At 41.3% G+C, this 18,866-nt stretch overlaps 1 protein-coding gene across 9 annotated transcripts in view; it reads left to right on the top strand.

Annotated features, from left to right (window-relative positions):
• Positions 1 to 18,866, top strand: part of CLYBL (citramalyl-CoA lyase) — a 264,184-nt gene that overhangs the window by 160,533 nt on the left and 84,785 nt on the right. The gene's annotated exons all lie outside the window — the stretch shown is intronic.

Raw genomic sequence — 18,866 nt, 5'->3', positions numbered from 1 at the left:
GGTAGTCTACACCCTAGAGCTTCACTTGTGGCCACTACATTTGCTAATGAAAATTATTATCAGAGCCATACAGAACTTACCAAATTTTCACTTGTCCAAGTCTTGTCCAAGCAGAAGCAAGCTATGGTTCCCTATCTCAAGTTGCCAGAGAGGCTGCTGTGGTTTGGCATCTTGGAGAGCCAGACACAGCAGTGAAGACTGGTTGGATGCACAGAAAGAGTGGCTCACGTAGTCCATCATAACGGTCATTACGCCTTAATGTAATGACTTGTTCCACACCTGTTTTCCTGGTAGACTCAACTATGTGCAGAGGGTGCCAGTGTATCCCAACAGCTTACCCCGGTGCTTGGTACATAGTAGGTACTCAGCAAACATTTGATGAATACATGCATTACATGTGATCAATATATATAATGATAACACATGCACCATTTCAACATTAATAGAAGCACCGTAAACTTGTTAAAATCTGAAAAAAAAAAGAAGCACTGTGTTGTGGAAAATATAGTCTCTTTGTATTTTGTATTTGTCATGCTCCATCTTGGGAGTTATGTGAAGTTTGGAATGAGTCTTAATCTCTTATAGATGCATCTATACAGACAAATGAAACGAAGACCTAAGGTCATGATTTGGACAGTTTGAATGCTTAAACACACATGTATGATTGAACTTTTGTTATATGTTAGATTTGGGATCTTGTACTGTATTTGAAATTTGGAGTTTTATAGTATCTCAGGAAGGTAGTTCCTACTGACATGAAAATAACTCCGAAGTGTATGAGTGTTCTGTTGTAACAGTTTGTAGTGGCAATTACAGCATATTCCAACCAAATTTCCCATTTTGAAGCCTGTTTGTTGTTTGATTTTTGTCAAACCATATTTTTGTCGTGTTGTATTAACATGCAGAAGATTTCCATATCTGTCATGGTAACTCTTTCCCAGCACGCGTGTGTTTTTAAACAACACTCCACAGCTGAGCTCTTGGAGGACCGGCCTATTTTGACAGCTCCCCTTAGTCCGTGTATCACCAAGCTCGTTCTCTGCCAACATGTTTCACATGATTCTCTGGACATGTGTAGCGCACTTGTGCAACTTGCAAACACCCATACATTATTACAATAATAATTGGGTTTTGATGCAACTGGAACTCAGTACTACCAAGCTGCCAGCATTTCCTTTTGGCTACCAGTACTAGGCAGGAAAATTATAGTCTAACTGTCTTCCTGTTTATTGATAAACAAAGTGGCCAGCCCAGCAATGGAGCCTGATTAGCAGTTTGCACCCTTTGTGAAAGGATAAACAGAACCCTACTGTTTTCTGTGTTTGACTGCAATTTGCATCTTTAAAGAGGTTGGACTGCCCTGAGATTCATGTTCAACTTCCGAGTGCCTGAATATTCTTTAATATGTTACATGTCAGCCTCCTTGTTTTCTTCTCCTTCATCTTGAAACAATATTTGCCAGCATATCTTTGTTCCCATCTGGCTAACCATAAGCTTCCTGAGTCACCTGTCTGAAGGAGGAGGAAGGAGGGTGGTGGGAGAAATATGTCTCTGTTTCACCACACTTGAATTTTGCATTCCCAGAAGGCCCTTTAATGCCAACTCAACTCCATTTTTGAAGAGAGGATAATATAGGAATGAAGAGCCAAAGACAAAAGGAAATCTGATTACCACTCTTGCTGGCCCACAAGATCATTTTTTTTTAATTTATGAAATTTATTGTCAAATTGGTTTCCATACAACACCCAGTGCTCATCCCAAAAGATGCCCTCTTCAATACCCATCACCCACCCCCCATCAGCCCTCAGTTTCACAAGATCATTTTGAGGGCCCTTTGCCTTCCCTTATCTTCACCCACCCTCCAAAAAATGCCCTCCCCTTTGTAAAGTGAAATACACTATTAGCCTCCACCTCAAATTTGGTGTAGTATTCTATTCTGAAATTAATTTGAACCTAATTAGATTCTTTAAATATTAATAGAACAAATAGTTGGCTCCCCCATAGCTATTTTCAAATGAAAGAAATGAAGATCATTTTAACTTGAATTTGCATGATGAAAAAGGGAGCATTAGTAAACATGGATTAATCTGTTTAAGTACATTTTTCCCATAGTCCTTACCATATATAAACATTTATTCTGCCTTAGAGATATTGCATGATTGGACCCACGAGACTGGTTCTCCACTGAACAGTTTCCTTTTAAAACTTCAAAAGAAATGTTATATATTTATTGGAGGAGTAGTGTAGTTAGACATGAATTGTACCTCAGCTATTTTGTTAATGCCAATAGGGATTAAATTTGATTTTATAGCTGTTGTAGAAGTCTATTTGGTAGCTAACAAGTGGGATTTTTAAATCCTGGAAAACATAATCCTATTATAAAACAGACAGCTGAATTAACATTACCCAGGAAGGTTCTCTTCATGAATTAGCATTTTTTGACAATAACAAAGAAAATCATCAAATTCTATGGGGATATTACATGCTTTTCTCAAAAGTCAGAACAGCGAATTGGGGGAAAAGAGCAAGATAAATTACCAAACATGCTATTACTTAGATTGTTTCTTTTGAAGAAGAGCAGTGGATGCTGGGAAGTACAGCTGAGTGTGGCCTTGTCTGTAATAATGGCACATGCTCTGGAGTTGAAAACGTGGCCTTGCTGATTTATGTGTTGGTGCTGTACCTTCTGTTGTTCGTATTTACATCAGTAATTCTCTACTCCTGGTTTCCTTGTGTGGTCATCAAAGGGCAAAACAGTCACTATGAACGAGAGTCTGTGAATTAAAACACAAGTTGGTGATGGAATAAATACTACTTCCTGTGAAATTAAGAATACTCCTCCAGTTATTATTAGAGCCTAGAATCTGAGAATTCTAGAGCTGGAAATGACCTTGACATTTCTTTTCTTTCACTTTTATAGTTTTATTCTAAGTTTTAAACACCACAAAAAGATGAATCTCAATCTCTCTCATATACACTCGTACACACTGCATGCATACACATCTATACTTAGCGTGTATAGGTGGCCTTTTTTTTCTGAAGAAGAACCTTTCTTCTTTGGTTTTGGCTTGTAGTGAGGCTTATTATTAGAGCTTACAGGACTCGCCAATTTTCATTTGCATGGGTATCATCTTAGCAGATAATCACATGGGTTTCAATCATGGCATATCATAGTGTTAGATAATTGCATAGGCATAATCACATGTGGGTCTGGATTAAGTCATCATGTGGGCATCAATTCCATCTATAGGGAGGAAGGTAAATTGCATTAGAAGCAGGAAAGGGCATGCCTTCGTGGCAGATAATCGCACAGGTACCAATCACCTTACGTTTTGAGGTAGATAATCCTGTGCATATCTACTGCCTTACTAATGGTGATAATCACATGCATATCAATTAAATTAACACCTTTGTCTTCTCATAAGGGTTTACACGTGAAGCAATCATGTCATGTGTTTGCTTATATTGGAGAAGAGGACTGGTGTCCGGGTGGCTTGGTGGGTTGAGGAAGCAGTGCCATCCACACCCAAACGCTGGAAAGTCCAGGATGAGAGCCGTTTGAGACTCTTATTTTATGTCTTTATCTCCTGCAAGAGCAGAAATACTGGGAAGAATGTGAATGGATATAGAGGACATTTGTGATTTGCTACTGAGCATCCATTTCTCTTTTTTCAGAGATTGGCTTCTGGTTTCTGTTCCCAGCCTGTGTGGGCTGAGTGTGGCTTCAGCGCCCTCCCCGCCTCTTGGAGTCAGGGGTTCAGGGATAACCATTCTGTGGGTTGCATTCTTCTTGCTGCAGAGATTGGTTCAGGCCAGGACATGTGACTTTTGCCAGTCAGAGTGAATCTAGGAACTTACGTGGAACAAAGGGGCAGGAGTTCTTTTTTGCTGGATATTACTGGGGCAGAGGTGAACCTGGTGCTGGAGCAGGCATCAGATCTGGGTAGCCCAGTGTGTCTAGGGTCCGCCACGCGGCAGAAATGAAGCCTCTGTAGAGATATCAGGACTGAGAGGCAGAGAAGAACCCAGCCCTAAGGGCATTTTCTGATTCCAGAAATCCCTGACCTGAAAATACTCCTCTAAGCCGGTAAAGTCCCTCTGGAACTAAACCTGTGGGAGATGGTTTTCTGCCCCTTTTTTCAGAGATCCCTAACTGATAGAATAAATTTATCAGATCTTTTCCTGAGAACAAGTGTTCTTGGAGAAGGAGCTGCTCGCAGGGAGCAAGTGAGGGCTGGGGAGGGGTTTGATTTAGCACCAGTCACTATGGCCTCAGCCTACATTGGAGGGCCACAGCCTGCTTGCTGGCCCTGAGCATCTGAGCTCAAGTTGTGAGGAAGGTTTATTAAAAATCTTTTAAATGCAGCCTGTTTCCACTTCTCCCCTTGCCCATTATTACTTTGATGTTTATCAAATACTCTTAATGTGTGAGTTACACATCATGGTTGAAGTGCAGTTTCTACTACGAAAATAAATGAAAAAATATATATATAGGTGCCCTCATGGTAAGACCTGTACTGCTCTGAGCCATTCTTTTATTGACATTGACAGTTGGGTGTTTGTTTTGTTCTTTTTTGTTTTTTGTTTTTGTTTTTTTTTTGTTTTGTTTTTTTAGTAGACTGAATGCTACATTGGATGATTATTGATTGATTTAGGGAAAGCCAAAAGTTTTAGAAAAGAATAGGAAAAAATGTCCTTGAAGTACAATCTACTGCCATCCAGAATGAATGTTTCTTTTTTTTTTAAACATTTTTTTAATGTTTATTTATTTTTGAGAGGGAGAGCGGTAGCAGGGCAGAGAGAGAGGGAGACACAGAATCTGAAGCAGGCTCCAGGTTCTGAGCTGTCAGCCCAGAACCCAACATGGGGCTCAAACTATGATATCATGACCTGAGCTGAAGTCGGATACGTATCTGACTGAGTCATCCAGGCCCCCCAGGAAAGAATGTTTCTTAGAAAAACTAAGTGGAATTTATATGCTTTGTTTACCAAATTCTGTGTGTCAGCCAGTTGGTTGTGCCTTTTTACCTTTGTTTTCTTATTGATACTATCATTTTCTGCATATGCTGAGATTTGAGATCAGAAGTGAATGGACCTATCCATAGAAACATCTAATAAGAGAACACAAATAATTAAAATTTACTGTAATCTTAAAACCTCATTTTAATAATTCCCAATTCTTTTTTAATGTTAATTTTTGCATGCATGCACCAGTGGGGGAGGGGCAGAGAGGCGGAGAGCAGACATAGGATGGGAAGCAGGCTCTGTCCTGACAGCAGAGAGCCCAAGCTCAAACTCTCAAACCATGAGATCATGTCCTGAGCGGAAGTCGGACACTCAACCAGCTGAGTGCTCCAAATTCTTTTTCTACAGGTGCTCCAAATTCTTTTTCTTTTAATCAAACAAACATTAATGATAGCAGAATGTACCACCTGTGGTTTGAAATTCACCTTTTTGGGGTGGTTTAGACTGCAGTGGGAGTTCAAATATACAATAGGATGGCTAGCAAGAAAGAGATATGAAGTGCAAGGCATGGCTCTTTCACAGACTAATCGTCTCTTGAGCAGGTGTCTTTCACCGATGATGCGCACATGATCTCACCTGCTGCAGGTAGATATTTGTACAAGTGCATGCATGAATGAGCGACTAATCAGATGATTGGTCTCTGGCTGTTAGGTGTCCCAAGGACTTAAGGTACAGTGTGAGAGTTCAATTCCTTCTCCACTCTAGTCTCCATGTACTCTTCCCTCTGCCCAGCATTGTCCAAGTCTCTCCAGGACCGTCATTCCTCTGGAGGCCTTCTAGAACCACAGAGACTCAGCGATTTTCCAGACTCTCTTCTATATGTGCTACATGTCCTTCCCTTCCCTAACACACATCACACCTCTAACAGTTGTGCAGTGCTTCCTGTCTTCCATACTAGATTAGAAGTCCCACTGGGGAAGGGATTGCCTCTGGATGCCCAGCACAGGCCTCCTCATGCCACTTTCTGTGGAGGTAGAGGTGACACAACTGTGGTGGACATACTCTTTTCTGACGTTGAACATCAGATGATGAGTTCCGGGAACCTAGTCTGACACAGGGCTATCTGACTAGGCCAATGCAGGGCAATTCCATTCTTATTGTCAGCGATCTCTTTTCACAGACAATGAGATGCAGAATGGCTTGCTGAGGGTTTCTAGTAAAGTTTTCCTTGCTTTTAAAAGAAAACCATGGCAACTCAGTCTTTCTTTCCTGCTAATAGTGACAAAGGGGCGTATTTTACAGTTACTACAAAGGCAACATTGTGGGTATAAAGTGGGTACAGAAGAAATGGGCATCCTTGACATTGCTGAGCTGAAAGGCTCCTCTACCACCGGACATTGTCACACAACTGTCCTTGGTGTTTAAATGAGCCAGTCTGAACTGAAGTTTCTATTCTCTGCGGTCTAATGTATCCTAACTTATATGGAAAACAGAAGTGCTTTGGAGCCAGGTGCATTGACTTTGATTCTTCTTATAGGTGTGAACGTAGCTCTGATTTTCTTAACATAAGGTGGGGAAAGTAATACTTCTCACATGAGGGTTGATGTGTGGCTTAAATTATGTCTGTAACAGAGTGCCTAAAACAGATTAAGTACTTAACAAATGTTCTTTCTTTTTCTTTTTTTAATTGAAGTGTAGTTGACATACAGTGTTACCTTAGTTTCAGGTGTACAACATAGTGATCTGACAATTTATATATTATGCAATGCTTACCATGCTAAGTGTAGTTATCATCTGTGACTACACTCAACAAATGTTACTTCTTCCATTTAGGAGATGTTTTACATGTTGATCTTAGGGGTCCAATAGGTTCAATTAATGAATAGTGAAACGAATAACCCCCAGGTCCTTTGCACGTGAAATGGCAAGTAGTTTCTAATCTAGCACAGCAGTCAGACATTCATAGTCATAATTACAGTGGGGTTCGACGGCAGTCCTAATTGGAGAACATGTCCTGCTAATGGAAGGTAAGAGTACCAGTCAGACCACATCTGATAGCTGGAGTTCAGGTCTTGAAGCCATAGACTAGAGTACGAGGACCAGTTGAAGATGCTGAGGATGTTGTTAAATCTGAATAAAGAAGATCCAAACCCAGAAAAGACTTCAAATAGAGGAGGGAATGAAATTGTTCTGTGCTGTTGCAGAGGGCAGAATAAGGACAGACTCCATCAGCAAATGACTCAGATACAGATTTTCCCTCAACGGGAGAGAGAACTGAGGAAGGATTGGCAGTGGATAAATGTGAGAGAGCAAGTGCCCATCAACAGGGCAGAGGCTTGCCTGGGTCCTCATCACAAGATGTCTCTGGCAGGAGCTTGGACCTCCTGGCCCACAAACGCTCTTGCAAAGATTTGGATTTGGTGTTCACCTGTTCAGTTAAACTCTTATTTGGACTCTGGCAGGTGGATTCAGAGGCCTTTTCTGTTGGTTTCACAGTTAATATTGTTTAGCTGATTTCCCTCTAGCCTTTTTAAAAAATTTGCTCCGTGCTCGCTTCGGCAGCACATATACTAAAAAATTTGCTCCTCTGCTGTCACCGTGACCACAACCCACTCCATTGTCCACACTGACATCTCACCTCTGATTATTTTTTCCACACTCCCTTGATGACCAGGATCACTCTGTACCCACAGGCAGAGTGATGGGATTTGTGCAGCTGTAGTGCAGTTTGTGGGGAACTTAAAGGGCTACATGCCCTATAGTCTTTCTGTCTTCCCAGCCACAATCCCTGAAATTTTCCCATTTTCTTTATCTTCACCTAAGGCATTACTTCTAGAAAGTACTTGGTAAATTATTAACACATAATCTGGGAGGTATACTAATGCCATATTCTTTTTTAGAATTATGGTAAAATATGCATAACATAAAATTTACTGTTTTAGCCATTTTTTAGTACATTCAGTGGCATTGAACACATTCACAACATTAAGTGCAGCCATCACCACCATCAGTCTCTAGAACTTTGTCATCATCCCCAGAACTTTGTCATCATCCCCAGAACTTTGTCATCATCCCCAACTGAAACTCTGTACTCATTAAACACTCTTTATTCTGTCTTCCCCCAGCCCTTGCTATCCACTCTTCTACTTTCTGTCTCAGTGAATTTGTCTAGTGTAGGTACCACATGTAAGTGGATTCATACAGTATCTGTCCTTTTATGACTGGCTTCAAGGTTCATCCATGTTGTATCATATCAGAATTTCCTGTTTTAAAAACTGAATAATATCCCATTGTGTGGATGTACCACGTTTTGTTTATCTGTTGATGGACACGTGGATTGTTTCTCTATCTTTTGGCTATTGTGAATAATGCTTCTGGGCACATGGGTGTATGATATCTGTTCGAGTCCCTGCTTTCATTTTTGGATATTTACTCAGCAGGGGAATTGCTGGATCATATAATAGTAACTCTATGTTTAACTTGGGAACAAATTGCCAGACTGTTACCATTATATATTTTTCAAAAACCATATATTAACTAAGGAGAAAAGAACAAGTTCATTTGATGAGAGAATCAGAAAGTGTAAGTGCCCAGATCCTATTGAGCTCTGGAAGTCATAGATAAAAAAGAATAAAAAGTGCAGGAAACACTCTTACTGAGAAAGAGAGAGGTATGGAGGTACTTTGTGATCAGTGTTGATCCTGCAGCCACTGGCGACTAAAGTTGCAAGGAAGGAGGGGTGAGGCAGAGAGGGCTGGGGGGAGACACTGTAGAGTGCCTGCAGACTGTATCTAGCTATTTTTGCATCCATTAACTTATTTAATCATCAAAGCAACCCAGCAAGTACCCTTATTTTTAATGGACAAGTTTTGTCAGCTACTTCAAATTTTAATTTTTATTGCTTTTACTAACAGCAAAGAATATTTTTTAAAGGGAAGAAATCATTTTGAATCCACCAGTCTCTCACAAAATTCACTTTAGTACTTCCCTGTTCTTTTTCAGGCTTTGTCCATTTGCAGCCATAATTTTTACATGATTGCATAGTTATAATTTTATATTCTCCTTTTTTATTGCTACAGAATTTTTGTATTTATTATTTTAATGGATGTGTAATATGCTTCAAGTGGTTTCATTTCAGTTCAGTTAACCATTTCCCTATTGCTGAATATTTAGGTTGTCTCCAGTTTTTCACGACAGTTTTATAGCTATTATATAATTGTATTATATAATTAGTATATAACTTAAAATTTTATAACTTTAGCAGTAAAGAGCTTCATTTATATAAGTTTTTCCTCTGTAGATTATATTTCTTTAGAATACATTTTAGGACTAGGATTACCGGATCAATAGGTAGAAACATTTTTATGGCTTTGCTTATGCATTGTCAAAATATTTTACAGAAGGGATATACAAAAAATTATTTTTGAAAGATTGATAATACCTTTTCAGCAGCACTGTTGGAATGTACCAGTGTGTCTATGTTATTATTTATTTTAACTTTGTTTTACTCTTTGGTCCTGTAAAATTACACTTGGGTAGCATTAAAGTGTCTGTAAGAATTGGAACACCGGGCACCCAGCAGCATTATTCACAAGAGCCAAAAAGTAAAAGGAACAATGTTCATGGGGGATAAATGAATTTTAAAAATGTAGTGTGTCCATACAATGAAACAGTGTTCAGCCTTTAAAAACACATGCTACAACAGGTATGAATCTTAAAAAACATGCTAAGTGACGATGACCCAGTCACAAAAGGACAAATACTGTATGATCCCACTTATTTGAGGCACCTAGAGTAGTCAAATTCATAGAGACAGAAAGTAGAATGGTGGTCGCCAGGGCCCGCAGGGAAGGCGGAAGGGGAGTTACTGTTTAATGGGTATGAAGTGTCAATTTGAGAAAATAAAAAAAGCTCTGGGGATGGATGGTGGTGATGACTGCACAACTATGTGAATGTACTTAATGTACCACTAAAATGCATGCCAAAAAATAGCTGAAGTGGTAAATTTTATGTCAGGTATATTTTACCAAAATAAAATATTTTTTTAAAAATTGGGACCCAACCAAGAACATGAAGAACATGGAAAGAGATCAGTTTGAAAACCGTTAGCAGCAATGTGGGCAAGAAGGTTGCAACTCAAAACAGAGGTAAGAATCAAGTTAGATTGTAATTTAGACTCAAGAAAACCAATTCTATCCAAAGGGCATGAACTTCAAGTTCCCTGTTGTCATGGCAACCATAAGAGGGCTCAGGATCCTCTTGGCAGAGGAAAAATCACCTGGGCCTGTGTACTTGAAGATCTTTGGCCTATAAGCAACCTCAGTTCCCAGAGTATCAGCAATTTATAAATTCACAAGCACTACTGAAGTATTTAGGGAGGTTTGGCTTGCTCAGTCAAGTATTTGAAGCACTTAAGAAAAAGAAGATATTAAATCGTAAATACAGTTTTCAAAGTTTAAGAGAATTTAATAAAGTTTTAAATGGCACCATTGCAATTTGAATTTATTTAAATCTATTCAATTTGAACTAATCCATTTTATTTATAAACAGGATAATAAGATTATAGGCTGAATTCAAAGGCCTAAGGAAAATAGATTTCTGAATTGATAATTTTTAAAACCGAAATAGCCGTCATGGTCTTTTCTGTGCACAAAAGCTGTCCTCAGACATTAGGGACACCTGATTGGCTCAGTCATAAGAGCATGCAATTCTTGATTTTGGAGTCGTGAGCTCGAGCCCCAGGTTGGGTGTAGAGATTACTTAAATTAAAAAAAAAAAAAAACAAAACAACAAAAAAAAAAAAACTGCCCTCAGACATTAAAAGAAGCTCATATTGACACCTCCAATCCCATACTTCCTACTCCACAGCATAGTTACTGATTTATCTGTGGCTCTCTTTCATTAATGCATAAGCTCCTTGAGGCCACAACTGCATTTCTGTCCCAAGCACCTAGGACAGCTCCAGACACACAGAGGGCATTCTCCCAATGGTTGAAGGAGATGGGTTAGGGAGAAGAGATATGCTTGAATTTATCCAGGTGCTTGTTAATTTTGTAATCATACACCTCCCAGATACCTGCAACAACTTCTGTTTTGATATCTATGTGGAATTTTCTAGATGAAGCCATCCACTTATTTTAATAGATTACCATGGCAATATAGTTAAAGAAAGAAATTATGAGAACGATTATTTATTTTATTTTACCCCTAGGAACCTTATGCAGTAGCGTCTACACAATGAGTGTCCAGTCCATATTTGCCCATATACTCTCCTAAAAGCAAAAGTTTACTTTTGTGATACATCCTTTTGCAAATGGCCAGTGTCACACAGAAGACCATCCTCTGCCATACTGGGCTTAAGATAACATCTCTGAAGTCCAGAGGCACTACATTTAGATAAAAGCGTCAAGATTTCAAGTTTGGTAACAAAGAGAGGCCTCCCAAAGCATCTTGTGCAAGTTGGAGAAGAAACGCCCTTTTTCTGAGACAGGAGCCATGTCTTCACGCATGGCTTGCTCCTTTGGCGCCTTTCCCCTCATGGTGGGACAGATCCTGAAGTGAAGAAAAGGATGGCTGTAGGCCCTTGGCTGTCATGCTGTTAGTGATTAGCTGTTTGCAGCAATTATGCCCTTCTATCCAGGGTGTGACGGCTGGCACCTCTGGTAATGAGATGGTTTCCAGGGCTTGCGTGTTTAAGGCTCTGCTGGCTTCCTCTTGGCCTTCACTTGCTGCTCTCCTTGGCAGCTTCAGAGTTTACTGACATTATTACCAATGTGACATGTTCCTCTTGGCCAACAAGAAAACTCAGGAAAGACATGCCAGTCTGCTATCAGAGAGGGCTCTTGGAGCTTCAGGAGAGAAACGTCAAGCTGAATATAGCCTCCACAACCAACTCCGGGGAGTGGAGACACTGGCTCACTCTTCCAGACTCTCAAGAATACCCCATGCCTGAGTTTTTGCCAGCAAGTGGTATTTCTACACTAGAGTAACATAGGAGGGTTTTTTTTTTTTCCTTACATAGGAATAACAGTGAGGTTGTCATAGTAGCTACATAAGTGATTCACTGAGTAACTCATCAAATAATTATTGAGGAACTACTATCTGGGAATGCCAGGCTAGCACTGGAAATGATAACGGTGAGCAAACAGAAATTCATCCGCTCCCCTCACAGAGCTAATGAGCCAATGAGATACAAGACATCAGCCCAACGGTTGCTGATGTAACAAGTTGTAGATTGTGATAGGTGATGAGAAGGCAAAATACAGAGCGCTATGAGAGTAGAAAACAGGACCCCAGGCTGGAGAAAAATGGTGTTTGAACTGGGATCTGAAGGGCTGAATGGGAGATAACTAGACTAAGGACAGAATCCAGGGGGAAATGGAGCAGAGAAACAGAAACAGACCTGCTCTTTGGGGCAGGAAGAGAGATGTATGTAAAGGCCCAGGAGAAGCAGGAAGCCTCTGAGGTGGCCAGTAAGGCCAGAGTGCCCCAAGCCTGGGGGTTGTGCAGGATGAGGCTAGAAAGGGGACAGGGGCAGTTGATGCAGGACCAAGGGCCACGGTAAAGACTGTACATGTATTCTAAAAGTAATGGAAGGCCACCAGGGGTTCTAAACACAGAGATAGGTGTCTTATAAAATACCATTCTGTATGCAGTGGAGTGTATTGGAGCTGGGAAAGAGGGGATGGAGAGGCCATCCACTCGCTGTCACCATGGTTAGTGAGAAGAAATCAGGGTGCTGAGGAGCATAAAAGACATGGGAGACCAGCTTCTCTTTCCTTCCTTTCTTCCTTCCTCTCCAAACCTACCCACCCTGATTGCGCCAAAAGACATAAATGGATTCTTTTTCTTAGAAGACCTTTATGGTTTTCTAAGTAAAATTCTATCCTCCTGTCCCTATGGTGAAATTCCTCAAAGAAACAGATGCATACTGTTCTATGCCAGATGAAAAATTTTAGGAAAGCCATGTTCCAGTTCTAAAGGAGAAAAGGGCCTCCTCACAAACACAGCATACCTTCCTGTGTCACTCCAAAACTCCTCCATCCAGGCCCATTAGAACCCCCAAAGTGATCTGATTTCCATCAATCCCAAAGCCAGCCAAGCAAGGTCACGTTTATAGGACTCCCTCCCGGCGATAGTCCAGAAAACAATAAAAACAGATGCAAGCCCTGCTGTGGTACAGAAGCCCACTTTGGAAACCAGGGGGTCAAGTGCCCATTATCCAGGTAAGCAGGCTCTCCCTGGGAGACCAGAAGTGCACGTCGACATGCCAAGTGGAGAGGGGCTGGAAATCACAGGGGCCGCCTGGGAAAGGAGGCCTCAGCCAGGCAGTACTAATAAAACCGGACAATGCCACAGAGCTGGCGTGGCTAAGCCAGGAGTGAGGGAAGGATGGACTGGGGGAAGGGCCTCCCTTCCTCCAAAATCAATGTCCCTGTTAACTTGGGCAGAAGAAAATCTGACAGCCCTGGAAACCTGCCCATCCGATGAGAAGGAGGAAGCTGAGAAGCAGTTGGAGCCAGAGAAAGCCCAGAGACACAGGCACGATCAGTTGCCCGTTGGGGACCTGGTGGCAAGCCCTCTCTGCTCAGCTTTTACTGAAGCCCAAGAGGACAGGTGCTGCTGCCAGTCCCCACCATGACCTCCCCGGCTGCCTCATAACGCACCTGCCCCTCCAGTGATCCCAGCGGGATCTGTTTCATAAAAAATCCAAGAAACAAACAGGGCAGCCAGCTTCTGAACTTAAGCTCCCTAAGGTCTGGCCAGTGTGGGACCATTCATTTTGTTATCTGGGATGTAAGTGAGAGGCAGTGAGAATAACTAAAGTGTACCGAAAAAGTCTTGACAAGGAGAATCTAGTGAAAAACCATTCTTTTGCTGAGAAAGTGATTGATACTATCCAGCTGGTCCATGACATTTGTTTAAGGCCACTCACGTGAGAAGAGTAGTATGAGTCCACAGTCCTTTTTTCACGATTCCAAATCCAGAGAGCTCTGAAAACCAAGTTTTATCATAAATTTGCAACCAACGTACTCAGCAGCAAAACCTGACCTAAACTATTGTAACACACTGTGTAGACTCCATCACCTTAACCTGACTAGCCCTACATTTTGCTCCAGGCTTTGGGGAGGAGCCAAATAGACTATCTGGATACTGTCCTACCTTTCTAAAGTCCAAAAAATGCTTCATTCCAAAATACTTCTGTCTCCAAGATTTTCTAAGAAGGGATTATAAACTTGTATTGTTATGGGCTTGAGGCTCTGTGGTCCAGTAGACAAATCGGAAATCCAAGAGCAGACTCAGTCAAGACCTTTGCATTACAAATATTTCATATATAGATGTTTAGGTTGATGGAATTACAGAAATACCCTCTTGTGTAGCCTGAGTCCAGATTTCAGTAGAGACCGCATGAGGTGAAAAAAAGCAAGGATTTGGAAGTCAGAAGGAGTGTGGGTTATTGTTAATGATCCATGTGGCCTGGAAAAGAGTTTTCTCCTCCCTGTATCTCATCAATAAAAATGAAGGAATTGGACAAGCTGATCCCTAAGGACACTTTCTGTTTTTGGATTCCATAGCTCTATGAACTACCTGTGGAAGGGATAAGGTGCTGGGTAGCAAGAAGCTCAAAATAGGCTTCCAGGTGGAAAAAGCAAGAACACGGTTGCATGTTCCAGTACATCAATAGGAATGGAAATAACACAAGCTGGTCAACTGGGGTTCAGCTAATCATGCCACCATTTATGGGACTATTCACATACCCTCGGTGACTGGGTGATCAATACACCCAGGACCCTGGATGGTAACAGGCCTGGCACTGAGTGAGGCTGAGAAGAATCCCTGTTGTGCCGAGGCTGTGACATTGCATTCTGCTGAAATCAATTTGGCTCCGTTTCATGCGTACCTAGCAGATTTACCAGATTGTGAAAATGAATGTTTTCTATGCGCGTGGCTGATTTTTGCATGCATCTGTTCACTCATCTAAACCTTAGTTACATGCTGCTAGGAGAATGAAAGGCTATAATTTCTTCTTTTTGAAGCAAGAGTGGTAAAGGCACCATGATTTCTGCTTTACAATTCTGAGCCAAAACGCTGAACCACTTTTCTTCTTTTTGTCTCAGGACAAAAAAAAAAACAAACAAAAAAAACAAGTGATATAGCTGTCTTTTCTTCTGGATTTGCAAATGATCCTGACCTTAATGGGAGTTCAGTGCCTGAGAACATGGTCTTCAGAATATAAATATCCAGTGGAATGCAAACATGAGTATTTAACTATATCATTTTCATGTGACATTAATAAGCCCTTGCTGACTTGTCACGTTTCCATTTTAGATGACAGTGCTTCCTTCAGATGTCAGTGGTCAAGTGCAAGAACAGTAATACTAGTATTTACTTAGTACTTTGCATTTCTGGGATGCTTTTATCGCCCTTAATTAGTAAACCACAATAATTTCTGCTCCATAGCTTAGTACTATAGTCTTCAGTATTCATGAGGACAATATGCTCTAGTGACTAATGAATAGGATGGACTTTTCAATCAATCAGATTCAGATTTGGGCTCTCACTTACTGGGTGTCTGACCCTTGGCAAGCCTCTGTGTCCTCATCTGTAAAATCAGGATAGTCACAGGCTTATCACACAGAGTGGGTATGAGGATTAAATCAGAATATGCATGTTAATTGCATAAGCTAGTGCCTGGCTTATAAGTGCTCAATATATCTCACCTGTAAATTAGACAACGGCCTCTTTGCTGTCCCCATGTCCTCCAGCTTCTGGAAAGCACACCATAGCACAATAAACTATTTAAAATAGAACAATCCATAGGCTACTGTCATCGACCAAAGTCCCACCACCTTTCTAACTCCCCACCCCCTCTCTTTCTCAAACTGCTAGAACCTCTTCATTCTTCTTACTTTATTTAGCAGAGAAGTTTGGTTTTCTTTGTTTCACTCCCAGTCCATCCCAGCCTCACCCTCAGGGCAGTCTTACCACTAGCAACTAACCCAAACAATTTATTTCTTTTTAACTGAACAGAAGTAGTTCTTTGTACCCTTAGTCTTTCTGTGCTAACTATATTGGTGGTTATTAAAATAATACTTTTTAGAAAGATAATTTCCTTCTTGATAATTCTGATGCTGGCCTTTAAGTTGCCGGTTCCTCCCTCTTCATCATGTAGATATTATGGGTTACTGCAAGCCCTGGTTCAAGGGCTACCAAAGCCCTGGCGAAAGTAAGGCAAAAGTCACAGAGTCAGAAACAGAGACTGAACTCAGAGAATATGAATTGAGCCTCCTAGATGTTTCTTTATCCCAAAGAATAAAGGTTTCCCCTTTCAAATATTAAAATAAAAGGTAGTGAGCAAGAGAGTAAGCCAGGGTGGGCCTCCTGAGGCACAGGTTTCTCCAGTGGCCTCAGGGACAGCATCCTACCTAGATTAATCCACTCTGCCTTTTGGGGAGGCACTTCAGACCTGATTGCTTGCCAGATCATTTAGGGTTACCCCATGGAACAGCTGTGAGGAGCAGCATTCCCAAGAATAAAGATACAGCTCGTGTGTGTGTGCATGTATATGTATGTGTTGTGTGTGTGGATGGTGTGTGTGTGTGTGTGTGTGTGTGTGTGTGTGTGTGTGTGTGGACTGGAATGTACAGGTGTGTGTGTGTGGATAGTGTGGATGTGTGGATGATATATGTGGGGGGGTGGGTTTATAGGGGTGTGCGTGTGTGTGTGTATGGTATGTGTATAGGTGTGTAGATGGCATGTGGGTTGGTGCATATAGGGGTGTGTGTGTGTGTGTGTGTGTATCTGTGTGTGTGTATCTGTGTGTGTTGTGCATGTGAGGAAATGGGCAGGCCTATAAAAAGTTCAGAGCAGGCCTATAAACAGAGCAGCCTGACGGCATTTATTATAGGTACAGTTTTCCATACTTAATTCAATAGTTTCTGAATTATAGTCAAACAACATAATGGTTAGCTCAGTATTGGTATACCAAGTGCCTAAATGTTCAAGGCATTGTACTGGTAGTCTCGGCAGGGGACAAAGAGGTACAAAATAGCAATTTATTTTTCTCATTGTCCAATCTAAGCTCTGGCTATAACTTTGATATTTAGCATAAGCAGCATTCACCAAGCCCCACCAAGGACCAATAAGATCTAATGATTTATTCTGATTTGAACTGATTTGTTCACCAAACAAGAACATTTGACATGAAAAATGCCAAATTTAGGACAGATAGCTGTTTTCCAGGATGCAACCCCCAAATAATATTTTAATGTGCTTTTAATGTCTTTTCTTGAAAATGGCTCTCAGTGACTATATGCTTACTTTTGTTGGTCACAACCACAGTGGATTTGGGTCTGAAAAGTTGGGCGAGGGCCTAGTAAAACAGAAGATAAACATGCCAACTCTTTTCTAGTGCCTTCTGGCTGGGATTTCAGAAAAAGTGGTAGGGGGTCTTAATGTATGCTACAGGTAGGATTCGATTTTCTTCCTACCCACTGATAATGGGACAGTGCCTAAGCAAAGATGTGAGTGATACCTGAAATATAAAGGCCATGGGATTATGTAGGCATTTGCTCATTCTTTTTCAGCTCTTAGCCAAATTCTCTTGTTCCAGAATCTGGATTTATCCCTGGTAAGTATTTCCTTCCCAGGGATGATGATTTTCATTGAGAATGTAATGAGTTTCCTAAAAAGAATCAGATTGTATTGGGAGTCCTTAGATATAGAACAACAGTCTTTTGTTTAGATTTCAACACATAAAGTCTTTAGTGTGTGTGTGTGTGTGTGTGTATGTGTGAGAGAGAGAGAGAGAGAGAGAGAATAAATGAATGAATGAGAAATGAAAATGTAAGCACAAAGCCAAGAAAGGAAGACTGGCTTCCAGTTCTTGCCCTGTCTGGTTACATGTGAGAATTTGTGTAACAGATACCAGCCAGCTGTTCACCAAAACCCACTTCTACTTCTTCCTGGCACACAGATGATATTTCCCAGCCTCCTTTGCAGTTACATATTGCCATATGATTAAGTTCTGACCCACAGAATGTGGGTGGGGGTGATGTTTACTGCTTCCAGCCCTCACCCATAAAAACTTTTCACTATCCACCATGTTCTTTCTCCTTGTCAATTGTTAATAGCCAGAGAGACACCTTGAAAGTTGTGGGTAAGGGGCGCCTGGGTGGCTCAGTGGGTTAAGCGTCCGACTTCGGCTCAGGTCATGATCTCACAGTTTGTGAGTTCAAGCCCCGCGTCGGGCTCTGTGCTGACAGCTCAGAGCCTGGAGCCTGCTTCACATTCTGTGTCTCCCTCTCTCTCTGCCCCTTCCCTGCTCATGCTGTGTCTCTCTCTGTCTCAAAAAATAAAATAAACATTAAAAAAAAAAAAAAAAGTTGTGGGTTAAAGATGATAGGGCCACTGGGGCACCTGGGTAGCTCAGTTGGTTAAGCATCCAACTTCAGCTCAGGTCATGGAGTTTGAGCCCCAGTTTGTGAATTTGAGCCCTGCATCAGGCTCCATGCTGGCATTGTGGAGCCTGCTTGGGATTCTCAGCTCTCTCCTCTCTCTCTGCCCCTCCCCTGCTCACACTGTCTGTCTGTCTCTCTGTCTCTGTCTCTGTCTCTCTCTCTCAATTAATTAATTAATTAATTAATTTTTTAAAAAGATGATAGAGCTACTGGCAGCCTGGGTCCCTGAATACTGGGTGGAGCAGAAGGCAACCCCTGCCCCCACTCACAGATTAGATTCAACATGAACAAGACAGGAGCTGCTACTGTGTTAAGCCTCTATGATTGTAGGTTTTCTGTTCTACCAGCTCATATCACTGTAGCTAAAATGTGAAGTCATTTACCCTCTTCGGTTTCTATAGCTATAAGGTAGGATTTGCTTTGTGCAAAGCTCCACTTAAT

Source organism: Neofelis nebulosa, chromosome 1 (assembly GCF_028018385.1).
Source record: "Neofelis nebulosa isolate mNeoNeb1 chromosome 1, mNeoNeb1.pri, whole genome shotgun sequence".
In the NCBI taxonomy this organism is placed as follows: domain Eukaryota; kingdom Metazoa; phylum Chordata; class Mammalia; order Carnivora; family Felidae; genus Neofelis; species Neofelis nebulosa.
This window is presented reverse-complemented; position numbering and strand designations above follow the sequence as displayed.